At 40.8% G+C, this 17,699-nt stretch overlaps 1 protein-coding gene across 1 annotated transcript in view; it reads right to left on the reverse strand.

Annotated features, from left to right (window-relative positions):
• Nucleotides 1-2,916, reverse strand: part of LOC141172993 (B-cell receptor CD22-like) — a 151,212-nt gene extending 148,296 nt beyond the window's left edge. Inside the window, exon 1 of the mRNA XM_073657608.1 lies at nucleotides 2,841-2,916. The gene's annotated coding sequence lies outside the window, so the exon portion shown is untranslated. The remainder of the gene's footprint in view (nucleotides 1-2,840) is intronic.
• Nucleotides 2,917-17,699: the final 14,783 nt, after the last annotated feature.

Here is a 17,699-nt window from a genome sequence, read left to right on the forward strand (position 1 = left end):
TGGAGGTCAGTATAGATGGACTAATAGAACAAGTCCCACACACTGCTAGAAGCCAAAATATTTTTTCAGAGCTAGATGAAGAAAAAAATTATTTTTAATTTGCAACCTGATGGAGGTCAGTATAGACGGACTAATAGACCAAGTCCCACACACTACTAGAAGCCCAAATATTTTTTCAGAGCTAGATGCAGAAAAAAATTATATTCAATTTGCAACCTGATGGAGGTCAGCATAGATGGACTAATAGAACAAGTCCCACACACTGCTAGAAGCCCAAATATTTTTTCAGAGCTAGATACAGAAAAAAAATATTTTTAATTTGCAACCTGATGGAGGTCAGTATAGATGGACTAATAGACCAAGTCCCACACACTGCTAGAAGCTGAAATATTTTTTCAGAGCTAGATGCAGAAAAAAATTATATTCAATTTGCAACCTGATGGAGGTCAGTATAGATGGACTAATAGACCAAGTCCCACACACTGCTGGAAGCCCAAATATTTTTTCAGAGCTAGATGCAGAAAAAAATTATATTCAATTTGCAACCTGATGGAGGTCTGTATAGATGGACTAATAGACCAAGTCCCACACACTTCTAGAAGCCCAAATATTTTTTCAGAGCTAGATGCAGAAAAAAATTATATTCAATTTGCAACCTGATGGAGGTCAGTATAGATGGACTAATAGAACAAGTCCCACACACAGCTAGATGCCCAAATATTTTTTCAGAGCTAGATGAAGAAAAAAATATTTTTAATTTGCAACCTGATGGAGGTCAGTATAGATGGACTAATAGACCAAGTCCCACACACTGCTAGAAGCCCAAATATTTTTTCAGAGCTAGATGCAGAAAAAAATTATATTCAATTTGCAACCTGATGGAGGTCAGTATAGATGGACTAATAGAACAAGTCCCACACACTGCTAGATGCCCAAATATTTTTTCAGAGCTAGAAGAAGAAAAAATTATTTTTAATTTGCAACCTGATGGAGGTCAGTATAGATGGACTAATAGACCAAGTCCCACACACTGCTAGAAGCCCAAATATTTTTTCAGAGCTAGATGCAGAAAAAAATTATATTCAATTTGCAACCTGATGGAGGTCAGTATAGATGGATTAATAGAACATGTCCCACACACTGCTAGAAGCCCAAATATTTTTTCAGAGCTAGATGCAGAAAAAAATTATATTCAATTTGCAACCTGATGGAGGTCAGTATAGATGGACTAATAGAATGATGCTATGCCCAAAAGGTTTTACTTCACTAGGTGCAGTAAAAAAATTGGTATTCTATACACATGTGGTGTAGCTTGCAACACAGATAGGCTACTCCACTGACTAACACACTCTGCAATAGACCAAAAAGGATTAGCTTTGCTAGATTTAGCCAAATGCTGTGAAAAAAACTTGCACAGCACTGGCACAGACCTGCCTGGCAAAAACTGATAGGAACTGATGTAACTTAGTCCTGAAAAGGACTGCAATTACTATTAGTCTTTACTCCCAACCTATCTATTTAAGAGCACAGACCTGCCTGATAAAAGTCGTAGGAAATGCTGTAACCTAGTCCTTAAGAGGCTGCAATCACAACTATTCCCTACTCCCAAGCTATCTGTAGATTTGTGCGAAAATTGGCTTGAAATTAACAAGGTATAGCGCACACAGCAACAGCGGTGCCGTCTAACACGCAGCTGCAGCAGTGAGAAAATGGTGGTGACAGGGAAAATGGCTGGGTCTTATAGGGCAAGGACATGTGACATACACTGCCAATGACACATGCCCTTGCTTGTGTGAAAAAAAGCAGTTCGCTCCGTGTGTGCGCTGCTGATAGGCTGACAGATTGCACCTCCCCACTGTAAATGCGGGAAAGAGAAAAAAAAATGGAGATCTTCATTATTCCTGCAGAGATCCATCCCCTGCCCCTCCCCCCGCCCCGCTGTACACTCAAACTGCGTATTAACATTAATTTTCATCATTACTGAGAAAAAATCCAGTTATGATTTTGGTGCACGAACAGTTATCGAACATAACCTCAAACAGCCGAATTTTTCTCAAATCGTTCGTGTTCGCCGAACGGCTCGAACCCCGCCCAAAACAGCTCGAATTTGAGATTGGCGAACAGTTCGAGTCGAACAACGCTCATCTCTAATGGGGACGTGCCCCTTGCCGTTTTTTTGGGCTGTGCACCTTGTCTATTTAGCTTTCCTTTAGAAGATGTAGAACAATCAGATCCAGGTCCTGCTCTGACCCCCATCTATTTTAAGTCTTGCTGACACATAGTGAGGTGAAATACTAGAGTTAGAGACCATCTGCTTCTGGCATACCTTGTCGTGCTGCGATGGCTTTGATCAAATTAGTCTCAAGTACTTTATGTTATTTTACATGTACTTCTACTAGTTATTTATTTACTTAGTGCAGGGTATTTGTTCATTGTTTTTATCCTGCTGGTAAGACAAATAAAAAATCTAAATTTGAACAATTAACCTGAAATGAAACTTCATTTTAAAAGAATATATAATTTTAACATTATAGTACATTCCCCTTCTTTACTCTGTTTTACACAATCTGCACCGTAGTGTCCTAAATTCTCCATCTATTATTACTTTGCTCGGTAATGTAGTCAAATCTACTATATTAAATAATTATCTTTTTTTTGTTATTTTCAAATACTTTATTTTGATACATTGTGTCTAATTTCAAAACAATGTCACGTGTATTGAATAAACAAACATCGGTAGTTTCCGATATTCCAGATACCACAATAAGCTTTACTTATAGATCTTTTTGTTAGTATGAAACCAATAGATTTATGGAAACACTTAATAAATCAATACTTACATGCCGACTCCCTGAGAACGATGGGACACAGCGCTGTGTTCTCCAGCTTCTATTTGAGGGAGGAGGTGACTTGGTTATTTCTTAAAATATAAAACTTCCTCTATTGTAAATTATTTCTTAACTGATTCTAATTTTACACTGATGTGCTTCCAAAGAATAGATGACACATCAGTGCAGTGAAGAACTCTGCATTTTGATGTTTTCTTTTAATTCTTAAAAAAGTTGTCCACTACTTTATTTCTCCCATCCCCCAATGTATCCCCCCCTAAGACTTTTTGTAAATACCTTCTCTTGCTGATAATGCCTGTGAGAGGCGCTATCGGTGGCCGCTCACAGGAATCACGTGACCCCGTGGTAACATCACGACAAGTGAGGCGTGACTCAGCGCTGGGGTCCGTGCACTTTCCCAATGAATGGGGAGAGGTAGAGCACACAGTGGATGCCGAGTGTGACGTGCAGGCTAACCCCGCCCACAGCCTGGCATCCACCATGGAACCAGGATGATTGTGACCCCCGGCTGCTGCCAGCACTTGTCGTGACATCAGCAGATGTCAGAGCCGGCTGCAGCCGGGGGTCATGTGATGCCTGTGAGCGGCCAGTGATAGCACCGCTCACAGGCATTATCAGCCACAGAAGGGGTATTTACAAGAAGTCTTAGGGGCTCCGGGGGAATACATGGGGGTAGGATATAAAGTAGTGGACAACCCCTTTAAGGTAAAGTGATATAATCTCCACTTAGGTTTTTATTATCCCATAACAAGGGGGTCACTCAGCATGGACATTGATCTCTACTAATGTGTCAATGTTCAATCAATGGGGATTTTCCTTACGTAATACCACAGGTGTTAACTGGCTATTAGTGATGAGCGAGTATGTTCTGTTAACCCTTTCGCCTAGTTTACTCGAGCGAGTAGTTACAGCGTGCTCGGTGATATGTTTGAATCGCTTCCGTGTGCATGATTTGCAACTGTTTGACTGCTTTAATACATGTGAGAAATGTGTAAGAAATAGACATTCCTCACATGTATTAAAACTGTGAAAACAGTTGCAAATCATGCACACGGGAGTGATTCAAATATATCACCGAGCACGAGCTACCGAGCTACTCGGTGCTTGCCCAAGCATACTCGCCGAAAGGGTTAACAAAACATACTCGCTCATCACTACTGGCTAGGAAAGAAAAAAAATTAACAATTACTAATCAGACATTATTGGGATATACTGTGCTCTCATTATAACCACTACCAACTGACCAGAGACAGCAGAAAAAAATTGCTCAAAAATTGCAATACCAACTGACCCAAGAAAAATTGCTCAAAAATGCTCAAAAGAATTTTCTTATTTATTTTGTAAGACACCTAATATTCATATATTCATACAGTCTTTTGAATGTTTTTCTACACTTCAGGTTATGAAAAGTGCCTCATGGGAGCAAAGAATGTGCTTGTCTCTTCTTTAAGGCATCTCCTGATCAAAAAGACTCCAAACTATGCACTGATCAATGAAAAGTCTGCAAACAACGCTGCAGGAAAAAAAACTGTAAAAATATTTATAAAACTATACTAATTTCAGGAAATGAAAAAACTTTTTTTTTCTGTTGAAAAAATGGTTCTAATAATGTATTTTACATTTACACCTTATTCATTATTCGATTTTCACCTTTTTAACTTTACTTGGTTTATCTGTTTATTTTTTCTTTACAATGTGAGTGTGATTTTCCATATGAAGATATTTTAGCCTTAATCCGTCATTTGCAACAGTTTGAAATGTCGGAAATTTTTACTCAGTTGTACTCTACTAGAGTACAAAATTTGTCTAATTTTATTTCCGCACAGTTGAAAATGAACATGAAAAATTTTAAAGGATCATGGGACATTTTTAAAATGGTGTAAAAAAAGTAAAAAACAAGAAAAAAAGGAGTTTTGAAAAATTTGGCAGAAAAATGTCAACTAATGTCACAAGGCAAATGTGAGCAAAATACATTCTCTTCTATCCATTTCGAACTCCAAATTAATAAGATTTGTATTATGAGTGCTCTGAAAATCAGTACAGCACAGCCTTGTATGGTGTACTCAGGACTTCTCCTTTTTTAGCACATGTACTGTAGGCTTTTTTTATAGGGTCACAGATGAATGGAAAGTTCCCACCGAACCTTGAGATAGTTAAGGAGTGTGAGTAGAAATGTGAGAATTCAGTGATATTTGATCAACGCGACACAGGGGTTATAGGGCAAAATGGATACTGAAGTCACACAATGGAACCTGTTCTCTCTCATTCCACCCTTTTGTAATTATTTATAAGTACACTGCTCAAAAAAATAAAGGGAACACTCAAATAACACATAATAGATCTGAATGAATGAAATATTCTCATTGAATACTTTGTTCTGTACAAAGTTGAATGTGCTGACAACAAAATCACGCAAAAATCATCAATGGAAATCAAATTTATTAACCAATGGAGGCCTGGATTTGGAGTCACCCCCAAAATTAAAGTGGAAAAGAACACTACAGGCTGATCCAACTTTGATGTAATGTCCTTAAAACAAGTCAAAATGAGGTTCAGTATTATGTGTGGCCTCCACGTGCCTGTATGACCTCCCTACAATGCCTGGGCATGCTCCTGATGAGGTTGCAGATGGTCTCCTGTGGGATCTCCTCCCAGACCTGGATTAAAGCATCTGCTAACTCCTGAACAGTCTGTGGTGCAACCTTGGTGGATGGAGCGAGACATGATTTCCCAGATGTGCTCAATCAGATTCAGGTCTGGGGAACAGGCGGACCAGTCCATAGCTTCAATGCCTTCATCTTGCAGGAACTGCTGACACACTCCAGCCACATGAGGTCTGGCATTGTCCTGCATTAGGAGGAACCCAGGACCAACCGCACCAGCATATGGTCTCACAAGGGGTCTGAGGATCTCATCTCGGTACCTAATGGCAGTCAGGCTACCTTTGGCGAGCACATGGAGGGCTGTGCGGCCCTCCAAAGAAATGCCACCCCACACCATTACTGACCCACTGCCAAACCGGTCATGCTGAAGGATGTTGCAGGCAACAGATCACTCTCCATGGGGTCTCCAGACTCTGTCACATCTGTCACATGTGCTCAGTGTGACCCTGCTATCATCTGTGAAGAGTACAGGGCACCAGTGGTGACTTTGCCAATCCTGGTGTTCTGTGGCAAATGCCAAGCATCCTGCACGGTGTTGGGCTATGAACACAACCCCCATCTGTGGACGTCAGGCCCTCATACCACCCTCATGGAGTCCGTTTCTAACCGTTTGTGCAGACACATGCACATTTGTGGCCTGCTAGAGGTCATTTTGCAGGGCTCTAGCAGTGTTCCTCCTGTTCCTCCTTGCCCAAAAGCGGAGGAAGCGGTCCTGCTGCTGGGTTGTTGCCCTCCTACAGTCCCTTCCACGTTTCCTGGTGTACTGGCCTGTCTCCTGGTAGCGCCTCCAGCCTCTGGACACTACGCTGACAGACACAGCAAACCTTCTTGACACAGCTCGCATTGATGTGCCATCCTGGATGAGCTGCACTACCTGAGCAATTTCTGTGGGTTGTAGAGTCCGTCTCATGCTACCATGAGTGTGAAAGCACAACCAACATTCAAAAGTGACCAAAACATCAGCCAGAAAGCATTGGTACTGAGATGTGGTCTGTGGTCCCCACCTGCAGAACCACTCTTTTATTGAGGGTGTCTTGATAATTGCCAATAATTTCCATCTATTGTCTATTCCATTTGAACAACAGCATGTGAAATTAATTGTCAATCAGTGTTGCTTCCTAAGTGGACAGTTTGATTTCACAGAAGTTTGATTTACCTGTAGTTATATTCTGTTGTTTAATTGTTCCCTTTATTTTTTTTGAGCAGTGTATGTCAGTTGATATAAAGGGCCACACTACCCATGTCCTTGGGACTTTCCTACCTGATTCACCTCTACCTGAACAAACATAATTGTATATAGAAAAAGAAAACCAGCACGGATGTCATAGGAACAAATGTAGAAAATCAATGAAGAAAAATCCAGCTTCATAAAAAATTGCAAACTTTATTCGGGTATAAAATTAAAAATTTTACGAGTCATGAATTTTCTGAGTCGAAATCAAGACGTTTCGAATGCAGGTTGCTTTCTTTATCAAAGCTTTGATAAATAATGCAGCTTGCGTTCATAACGTGTTGCTTTTAACAATCATGATTCGATTTTTTTTTTATTTTAAAACCGAATAAAGTATGCAATTTTTTATGAAGCTGGATTTTTCTTCAGCGACACATAATTGTTTTCAATGATTTTTATTGAAAATTTTAAACGGTATGATAAGGGAAGAGAGGAGTAAAAAAATAAACGAGTAGGGAGGGAAATTAGGAAAGGGAAGGATAGGGATAGAAAATTTTAGAGAACTCATTTGCACAGGGGCAAAGGATAATATGACATTTCAGAGCTAAATAAAGCAACATAAACATCGTATACAACATTGAATATGATTAAACAAGGGAAAACATAATATGATCTGATCAGACTTAGTAAAGTGTGTTCTACAATACCATGGCAGAATAAAAATAGACCGGTATAAAATAACAAATAGTCCATGTAGAAATATGAAATAAAAATAGGACTGGGAACGTAGAAATCCAACGATCCCATTTCTTAGAGTATTTTGTAAGACAGTAGTTGTTGATGGCGAAACTGAGATCAAGTGAGTTGTGTAATCTTTTCCAAAATGTCAGATAATTTAGGCTTTTTCCAAAAATAAGCTAATGAATTTTTAACCACTAGAAAAATATAAATTATAACATATCTAAATGTTGTGTCTATGTCTTCGAGGCCAATAGAAAGGAGAGCAATCTGGGGAGTAATCAATAACGTTCTATTAAGGAGTCTGTTTAGGGTAAGAGAAATTTGTTTTCATAAGTTTTTTGCTTTAGGACAACTCCAGAAAATGTGGAGCAAGTTACCAGGGGAGCCACAATTTCTCCAACACAATGGTGAATTTTCAGGATTTATCTGAGAGACTGGAGGGGGTATAGTACCATCTATCCAGTAGCTTATAGAATGACTCTTGAAGTGTCGTAGAAATGTTAGAGGCATAGAAATAGCTAATATCATTTTCCCATTGTTCCATATGTAGTGAAATATTTAGATCTAATTCCCACTGTGACATATAAACAATTTTTACTAACGTGTTGTCTTTATTGAAGAAATTATATCAATTTTTAGTGCTCCAAAAAAACATATGGTCAATATTACGGAGGAGAGTAGAAAGTATTTCTGATTTTGGAGATTTGTTGAGTAAGAATTTCTGGACGTGTTCTTTCAGAATTGTAAAAAATAGAAAATCTGAGGATAGCAGGCCAAATTTAGATTTGAAATCTCTAAAGGTTAAAAAATTGTTTCCATTGTATACATCTTTGATTTTTATTATCCCAGGTTGAGTCCATGAGGTAGGAATTGAAAAATTATATATAGTTGCTATGAGGGATAAGGGGAAATTTTTAACACAGTTGAATTTATTAGATCCTCTGTTGGGTTTTGCCAGTATTTTCCAGGTCTTAATAGAAGCCTGGAAAATGGGGTGTGAAGGTTCACATAGAGGGGACTTAAACAGATGCCTAAGTAGCAAGTCTTGGATAGGAGAGTTATTTTTTTGAGCAAGTTCTAAAAGTAACCAAGCAGGTGAGGGTTCCTGTCTGAGCCAATATACACTTTGTTTTATCAGATTAGCAGAAATGTTAGGGAGACCTAGACCACCATTATACTTATTTTTGTAAAATATATCAGAGGCAACTATTGCCTTCTTAAAGTTCCAAATGAAGGAATTGATTAAGTTTTGGATTTTGATAAGGAGGGAAGAGGGAATGATGAGCGGAAGGGTTCTAAAAATGTAGAGAATTTTGGGGAGTATAAATGTCTTTATTACCAAAATTTTTCCTACCCAAGAGAGATCGGAGTTACCAAAACCAGAAAGGTCAGTGGAAATGATTTTAATGATGTTTTCTAAGTTAGCGGAAATTATAGATTTTATATTTTTTGTAAAGATTATACCCAAGTATGAAATTTCTCTCTCCTCCCAACTGAATGGTGTTAATTTTTTCATTTTTTTAATTAAAAAGTCGCCTAAATTAAAATGGAAGATCTTGGATTTTGTACAATGAATTTTAAAATAAGAGACCTTTGAAAAGGAATTTAGAATTATTAGAAGTTCCCTAAAGGAATTGAGGGGGTCAGATAATGTTGAAAGTAAATAGGCTGATTTTGAAGTGGCGTGATGGATAGCGACACATAATTGTAAAACAAAAATTTAACTTTTCTTTTGTGTGGTCTGCAATACGTAACCAGGGGTTCTTTATGAAGGTTTCTCTTACACATGATTACCTTGATTATAAAATAGAATAGCGCTTTTATGGCTGCATATACCAACACACAAAATAATAGTACTTGAATGCATGTACATATGGTCTCTGAGAGATATCCGCATACGCCATAGAAGTATTTGAACACACAGAACTGTGCGATTCACGCTAGTCACTGTAAAAGATATATCCCTCAAAAATGAGAATATAAATCCTTTCATGTATCCTTTTGATAAAGATATATGCGTGAACCCCAGGCCAATTGGTGTTGGAAGCATTGAAAATAATCTGTTGACAAATGTAACCTGTTTGAAGTGGTATAATGAAACATTTAATTTTTCCTAAGAATTTAGAAGTAGACTTTCACAAGATTATACTAGTAGGCATGTGATTACAATTTTCATATAAAGGATCATAATCTAACTTTACAAGAAGCTTTGGTAGATGTAACTTTTGTTAAAGATGAGCTAGTGTATATGTTTTCTTCTATAGATAACCTTACTAAATATCACTGGTATGATAATTTAAAATTTAATGAGATGCTTTAGCTCTTCAGGAAATAAGTCAATTAGCTTTTCCAATCATTAGTACTGTTGTTTATTCATTTTATTCTTATGATAGTCCTAAACTAGTGATGAGCGAGTACCGTAACATTCGTAATCGCTATACTCGTAACGAGTACTTTGTAATAATCACGTATTCGTTCTGAATAGCGAGTACAATGTAAGTCAATGGGAAATGCGAGTCATTTTCTGTTGGACCCTACAAAGTGGTCTGGGGGCCTGAGGAAAAGGCTGAAATGGATGGGACAGTGATGAAACAGAATGGGAAGAGCCTGGAGAATGTTCCTGCATGCATTTCTGACTCACATAAAGTTTCTGGGGATAAGTTTGTCGCAGTGTTACACCACTTTTACTGACACACAAGAACAACTACCAAATCTAAACTAAATTGCATTTTAATAGGCCAAATAGGTTAAGAAACAGTTTTTCCTGCACAATGACTTGTATATAGTGATGAGCAAGCACTAAAATGCTCGGGTACTCGTTGCTCGGGTCAAGCAAATTGGAATACTCTGGTGCTCGACCCGAGCAACGAGCCCAATGTAAGTCTATGGGAAACTCAATCATTTTTCAGGCGGCTCCCCCCGGCGGTCTGCAGAGGGCCTAAAAATTGCCCAAATCGATGGGAACAGTGCTCAAATGACATGGGAACAGCATGGGGAAGACCCCTGGAAGCATTTCTGACTCCCAGGTCACTGTTGTCAACGACGTTGTCAGAGTATTACGCCACTTTTACAGATTCACAATAAAACATACAAAAACAAAACCAAAATGGATTTTCCTGGGAAATATATTAATGAACATCCTTTCCAGGGTAATGACTTGTATATAAGGCAAAATAAATAACCAAAACCAAAAATACACCTCCACACCTTGGGCTATGCTCACACGTAGCGTTTTTGATGCGTTTTTGCACTTTTGCATTGCTTTTAACAAAGACAAATGTATTCACCAGGGAATGTCATTTTAACATTTTACAACCTTATCTGGCCATGTGGTGTGTGACACATCATCAGACACATGCATACAGTGCTGAAAAGACATGGGAACAGCATGGGGAAGACCTCTGGAAGCATTTCTGACTCCCAGGTCACTGCCTATAAGTGTGCCCATCATAAGTGATCCTTGGCTCATGCGAAGATGACTCTGGCCATGCACCTGTCATTGCAGACTTGCAACAATCACCGTCCACGTCCTTGTCCCAGTGCAGTGTTCAGTTGTCCCTACCCCATACATTGGAATGCAAGCGCAATTATGCAGCCTGCCACCCACCCACAGGCTGCAATACTATACTGCCAAATTTTTGACAGCTGATTGCACTTGAAATGTGGCCTTTTAGGCTCATGGAGGCAGAAGCTTTTCATAACCTCATGCCGGCGCCGGCCGGGTGTCCATATTCGGTCCCTAGCCGCCACTCTTTCTCCTGGTGTAGTCTACGCTTTCCACAATCACGGGTCCCACAGCATTACCCGCGCCCTCCCCAGTGCACTTACGGGGAACGACCACCTAACCACATACATGTGGACAGCTGAATGTGGCCAGGGATGGTACAGAGCCAGTCCACAGCTTTTCTTGCTGAGTTGTGTTTCACCACTGCCATATTCTTTAGCTTGGTGAAAGGACCATATATACCAAGCTGTAATTTCTCCCAGGAAGTCCTCTAAAGCTGCTTTCACTTGAAATGTGGCCTTTTAGGCTTGTGGAGGCGGAAGGTTTTCATAACCACATACCGGCAGCGGCCGGGTGTCCATACTCGGTCCCCAGCAGCCACTGTTTCTCCCGGTGTCGTCTCCGCCTTCCACAACCACTGGTCCCACAACATTACCCGTGCCCTCCCCAGTGCACTTACTGGGAAGGACCGCCTAACCACAAACATGTGGACAGGTGAATGTGGCCAGGGACAGTACGGAGCCAGTCCACAGCTTCTTTTGCTGAAAGTTGTATTTAGCTTGGTGAAAGGACTGGCATAGAGGGAAACCGTATCTTCCCAGAGTGTCATTACTCCCAGGAAGTCCTGTAATGCAGCTTGTTGCAGAAGCAATGGCAGCCCGTCCAACATCAACTCGCACTTGTCGGTGGTGCTTTGACACACAAACATCTTTTTTTGCACATTTAATTTCATGAATACAGAGTTGGACAATGGCCTGATCTCCAATGCGGTTTAAGAAATAACAAGCATAAGTATGTCCGATCCACATTAAAAAAGCAGCCATAGAGTGTCCGGGAACCTTCCCCCCTCACTTTTCTTAGCCAGGGCTGCTTCTCGGCAGGGTTGAAAGGGCCCACCAGAGAACCGGAGACTCCTCCAGTGGGCCATGGCTTCTCCTTCAGAAGAGTTCATAGTGCAGAGGTGAGGCCATGATGATGATAGAGGCCACGATCTGCTTAGTTTTTTGTTACTTGGAATGCAAGCGCAAGTATCCAGCCAGCCACCCACCCATCAACAGGCCGCAACACTAAACTGCCAGATTTCTGGGCAGCTGCTTGCACTTGAAATATGGCCTTTTAGGCTCGTGGAGGCGGAAGCTTTTCACAACCTCATGCCGGCGGCGGCCGGGTGTCCATACTCAGTCCCCAGCCGCCACTATTTCTCCCGGTATCGTCTCTGCCTTACACAAGCACAGGTCCCACAACATTACCCGTGCCCTCCCCAGAGCACTTACTGGGAAGGACCGCCTAACCACAAACACGTGGACAAGTGAATGTGGTCAGGGATGGTACAGAGCCAGTCCACAGCTTTTTTTGCTGAGTGTTGTATTTAGCTCGGTGAAAGGACAGGCATAGAGGGAAACCGTATGTACTCCAGATGTAATTTCTCCGTCACCAGGTTCCGCCCATTGTCACACACGACCATGCCTGGCAGTATGTTCAGCGCTGAGAGACACAGATTAGGCTGCTGTGTTACAGCTTTTAACAACTCTGCAGCGCTGGGCGGTTTGTCAATTAAGCATTAAGCATGATATCTTCAGCACAGCCTGTTGCTGCTTGGCCAAGGCAGTGCTGCAGTGCTGTCAGCTTGTGACTGATGTGGTCATTTAGGAGATGGAGGAGGAGGTGCAAGAGTTGAACAATGTGATTACTTTGAGGTTAAATTGGTGACGCTGTTTTTATGCTAAAGAAAGATCCTCTTGTTTTATTTATTTTACGTTAGTTTTTAAGACAAATGTATTCACCGGGAAATGTCATTGTAACATTTTGCAACCTTATCTGGCCATGTGGTGTGTGACACATCATCAGACACATCCTGTTAAATTTATGATGGAGGGACTCTGAAAGTCATGAAGCCTATTTTTATAGGAACATCAGATGGCCCTTACTGTTCTTAAAAGGCCAGCAGTCGGCCCTCGCTATTGTTAGAGAGCAATCAGCCGGCTATGCTTTGTTTTTCACATCATTAACAAGTGGGTCTCCTATACTGTTATTGCTTATCCAGTGACTGCAAGGGCTGCCAAAAATTTGGACGCAAACCAATACCCCTTTGAAGAGACATAGAGGAGGGTCTCAGTAAAAAAAATGTTCCCATTATAAAGGAGCGGACCTCCTATAGTGGTAATGCCCATGCTGTGACTGCAAGGGCTGTCAATATTTGGGAAAAACCCCACTAAGAATTTAATGACACATAGAACAGGGCCATAGTAACGACAAATTACATTTAGAAAGGAGAGCGTCTGCTATACAGTTATAGGGCATGCAGTGAGTCCAACAACTAACCAATTTTAGGAAAACCCCCTTAAGAATTTAATGACACATAGAGCACATAGAGCAGGGCCACAGTAACAACGACATGTTCCCATTAGAAAGGAGAGGGTATCCTATAGAGTTATAAGGTATGCAGTGAGTCCAATGGCTGACCAATTTTAGGAAAAAAGGCGCTAAGAATTTAAAAATACTCAGAGCAGGGCCACAGTAACAAGGTACGACATGTTCCCATTAGAAAGGAGAGAGTCTGCTATACAGTTATAGGGTATGCAGTGAGCTCATTGGCTGACCAATTTTAGGAAAAACCCCGCAAAGAATTTAAAAATACACAGAGCAGGGCCACATTAACAAGTACGACATGTTCCCATTACAAGGGAGAGAGTCTGCAATACAGTTATAGGGTATGCAGTGAGTCCAACGGCTGTCCAATTTTAGGAAAAACCCCAATAACAATTTAAAGACACATAGAGCAGGGCCACGGTAACAAGGTACGACATTTTCTCATTAGAAAGGAGAGAGTCTGCTATACAGTTATAGGGTATGCAGTGAGTCCAACGGCTGACCAAATTTAGGAAAAAGCCCACTAAGTATTTAAAGACACATAGAGCATGGCCACCGTCACAAAGTACAACAAGTTCCCATCAGAAAGGAGAGGGTCTTCTATACAGTTATAGGGTATGCAGTGAGACCAATGGCTGACCAATTTTAGGAAAAACTCCACTAAGATTTTAAAGACACATAGAGCAGGGCCACAGTGATGGCAAATTCCATTTAGAAAGGAGAGAGTCTGCTATACAGTTAAAGGGAATGCAGTGAGTACAACGGCTAACCAATTTTAGGAAAAACCCCGCTAAGAATTTAATGACACAGAGCAGGGCCACAGTAACAAGGTACTACATGTTCCCATTAGAAAGGAGAGAGTCTGCTGTACAGTTATAGGGTATGCAGTGAGTTTAACGGCTGACCAATTTTAGGAAAAACCCACTAAAAATTTAAAGACACATAGAGCAGGGCCACAGTAACAAGGTACGACATGTTCCGATTAGAAAGGAGAGGGTCTGCTATACAGTTATAGGGTATGCAGTGAGTCCAATGGCTGACCAATTTTACGAAAAACCCAGCTAAGAATTAAAAAATACACAGAGCAGGGCCACATTAACAAGTACGACATGTTTCCATTACAAAGGAGAGAGTCTGCAATACAGTTATAAGGGATGCAGTGAGTCCGACGGCTGACCAAATTTAGGTAAAACCCCACTAAGAATTTAAAAATACACAGAGCTGAGCCACAGTAACAAGAACGACATGTTTCCATTAGAAAGGAGAGGGTCTGCTATACAGTTATAGGGTATGCAGTGAGTCCAACGGCAGACCAATTTTAGGAAAAACCCCACTAAGAATTTAAAGACACATAGAGCAGGGCCGCAGTAACGAGAAATTCCATTTAGAAAGGAGAGGGTCTGCTATACAGTTATAGGGTATGCAGTGAGTACAACGGCTGACCAATTTTAGAAAAAACCCCACTAAGAATTTAAAGACACATAGAGCCGGGTCATATTAACAAAGTACGACTTTTTCCCATTAGAAAGGAGAGAGTCTGCTATACAGTGATAGGGTCTGCAGAGAGCCCAACGGCTGACCAAATTTTGGAAAAACCCCACTAAGAATTTAAAGACACATAAAGCAGGGCCACAGTAACAAGGTACGACATGTTCCCATTAGAAAGGAGAGGGTCTTCTATACAGTTATAGGGTTTGCAGTGAGTCCAACGTCTGACCAATTTTAGGAAAAATCACACTAAGAATTTAGAGACACATAGAGTAGGGCAACAGTGGTGGAAAATTCCATTTAGAAAAGAGAGAGTCTGCTATACAGTTATAGGGTATGCAGTGAGTCCAACGGCTAACCAATTTTAGGAAAAACCCCGCTAAGAATTTAATGACACATAAATCAGGGCCACAGTAACAAGGTACGACATGTTCCCATTAGAAAGGAGAGAGTCTGCTATAGAGTTATAGGGTATGCAGTGAGCCCAACGGCTGACCAAATTTAGAAAAAACCCCACTAAGAATTTAAAGACACATGGAGCAGGGCCACAGTAACAAGTACGACATGTTCCCATTAGAAAGGAGAGAGTCTGCTATACAGTTATAGGGTATGCAGTGAGTCCAGCGGCTGAACAATTTTAGGAAAAACCCCAATAAGAATTTAATGACACATAGATCAGGGCCAGAGTAACAAGGTACAACATGTTCCCATTCGAAAAGAGAGAGTCTGCTATACAGTTATAGGGTATGCAGTGAGCCCAACGGCTGACCAAATTTAGGAAAAATCCCACTAAGAATTTAAAGACACATGGAGCAGGGCCACAGTAACAAGTACGACATGTTTCCATTAGAAAGGAGAGGGTCTGCTATACAGTTATAGGGTATGCAGTGAGTTCAACGGCTGACCAATTTTAGGAAAAACCCCACTAAGAATTTTAAAGACACACAGAGCAGGGCCACAGTAACAAGTACGACATGTTCCCATTAGAAAGGAGAGGGTCTGCTATACAGTTATAGGGTATGCAGTGAGTCCAGCAGCTGACCAAATTTAGGAAAAACCCCACTAAGAATTTAAAGACACATAGAGCAGGGACACAGTAACGACAAATTCCATTTAGAAAGGAGAGAGTCTGCTATACAGTTATAGGGTATGCAGTGAATCCAATGGCTGACCAATTTTAGGAAAAACCTCACTAAGAATTTAAAGACATATAGAGTAGGGCCACAGTGGTGGAAAATTCCATCTAGAAAGGAGAGAGTCTGCTATACAGTTATAGGGAATGCAGTGAGTCCAATGGCTAACCAATTTTAGGAAAAACCTCGCTAAGAATTTAATGACACATAGATCAGGGCCACAGTAACAAGGTACGACATGTTCCCATTAGAAAGGAGAGAGTCTGCTCTACAGTTATAGGGTATGCAGTGAGCCCAACGGCTGACCAGATTTAGGAAAAACCCCACTAAGAATTTAAAGACACATGGAGCAGGGCCACAGGAACAAGTACGACATGTTCCCATTAGAAAGGAGAGAGTCTGCTATACAGTTATACTGTATGCAGTGAGTCCAGCGGCTGACCAATTTTAGGAAAAACCCCACTAAGAATTTAATGACACATAGATCAGGGCCAGAGTAACAAGGTACGACATGTTCCCATTCGAAAAGAGAGAGTCTGCTATACAGTTATAGGGTATGCAGTGAGCCCAACGGCTGACCAAATTTAGGAAAAACCCAACTAAGAATTTAGAGACACATGGAGCAGGGCCACAGTAACAAGTACGACATGTTTCCATTAGAAAGGAGAGGGTCTGCTATACAGTTATAGGGTATGCAGTGAATTCAACGGCTGACCAATTTTAGGAAAAACCCCACTAAGTATTTTAAAGACACACAGAGCAGGGCCACAGTAACAAGTACGACATGTTCCCATTAGAAAGGAGAGGGTCTGCTATACAGTTATAGGGTATGCAGTGAGTCCAGTGGCTGACCAAATTTAGGAAAAACCCCACTAAGAATTTAAAGACACACAGAGCAGGGCCACAGTAACAAGTACGACATGTTCCCATTAGAAAGGAGAGGGTCTGCTATACAGTTATAAGGTATGCAGTGAGTCCAATGGCTGACCAATTTTAGGAAAAACCACACTAAGTATTTTAAAGACACACAGAGCAGGGCCACAGTAACAAGTACGACATGTTCCCATTAGAAAGGAGAGGGTCTGCTATACAGTTATAGGGTATGCAGTGAGTCCAGTGGCTGACCAAATTTATGAAAAACCCCACTAAGAATTTAAAGACACACAGAGCAGGACCACAGTAACAAGTACGACATGTTTCCATTAGAAAGGAGAGGGTCTGCTATACAGTTATAGGGTAGGCAGTGAGTCCAACGGCTGACCAATTTTAGGAAAAACCCCACTAAGTATTTAAAGACACATAGAGCCGGGCCACATTAACAAGGTACGACTTTTTCCCATTAGAAAGGAGAGAGACTGCTATAGAATTATAGGGTATGTAGTGAGTCCAATGGCTCACCAATTTTAGGAAAAACCCCACTAAGAATTTAAAAATACACAGAGCTGGGCCACAGTAACAAGTACGACATGTTACCATTAGAAAGGAGAGGGTCTGCTCTACAGCTATAGGGTATGCAGTGAGTCCAACGGCTGACCAATTTTAGGAAAAACCCCACTAAGA

The sequence above is a fragment of the Phyllobates terribilis genome, unplaced genomic scaffold, assembly GCF_046119375.1.
Source record: "Phyllobates terribilis strain yellow unplaced genomic scaffold, ASM4611937v1 Scaffold_12__6_contigs__length_324123572, whole genome shotgun sequence".
In the NCBI taxonomy this organism is placed as follows: Eukaryota; Metazoa; Chordata; class Amphibia; order Anura; family Dendrobatidae; genus Phyllobates; species Phyllobates terribilis.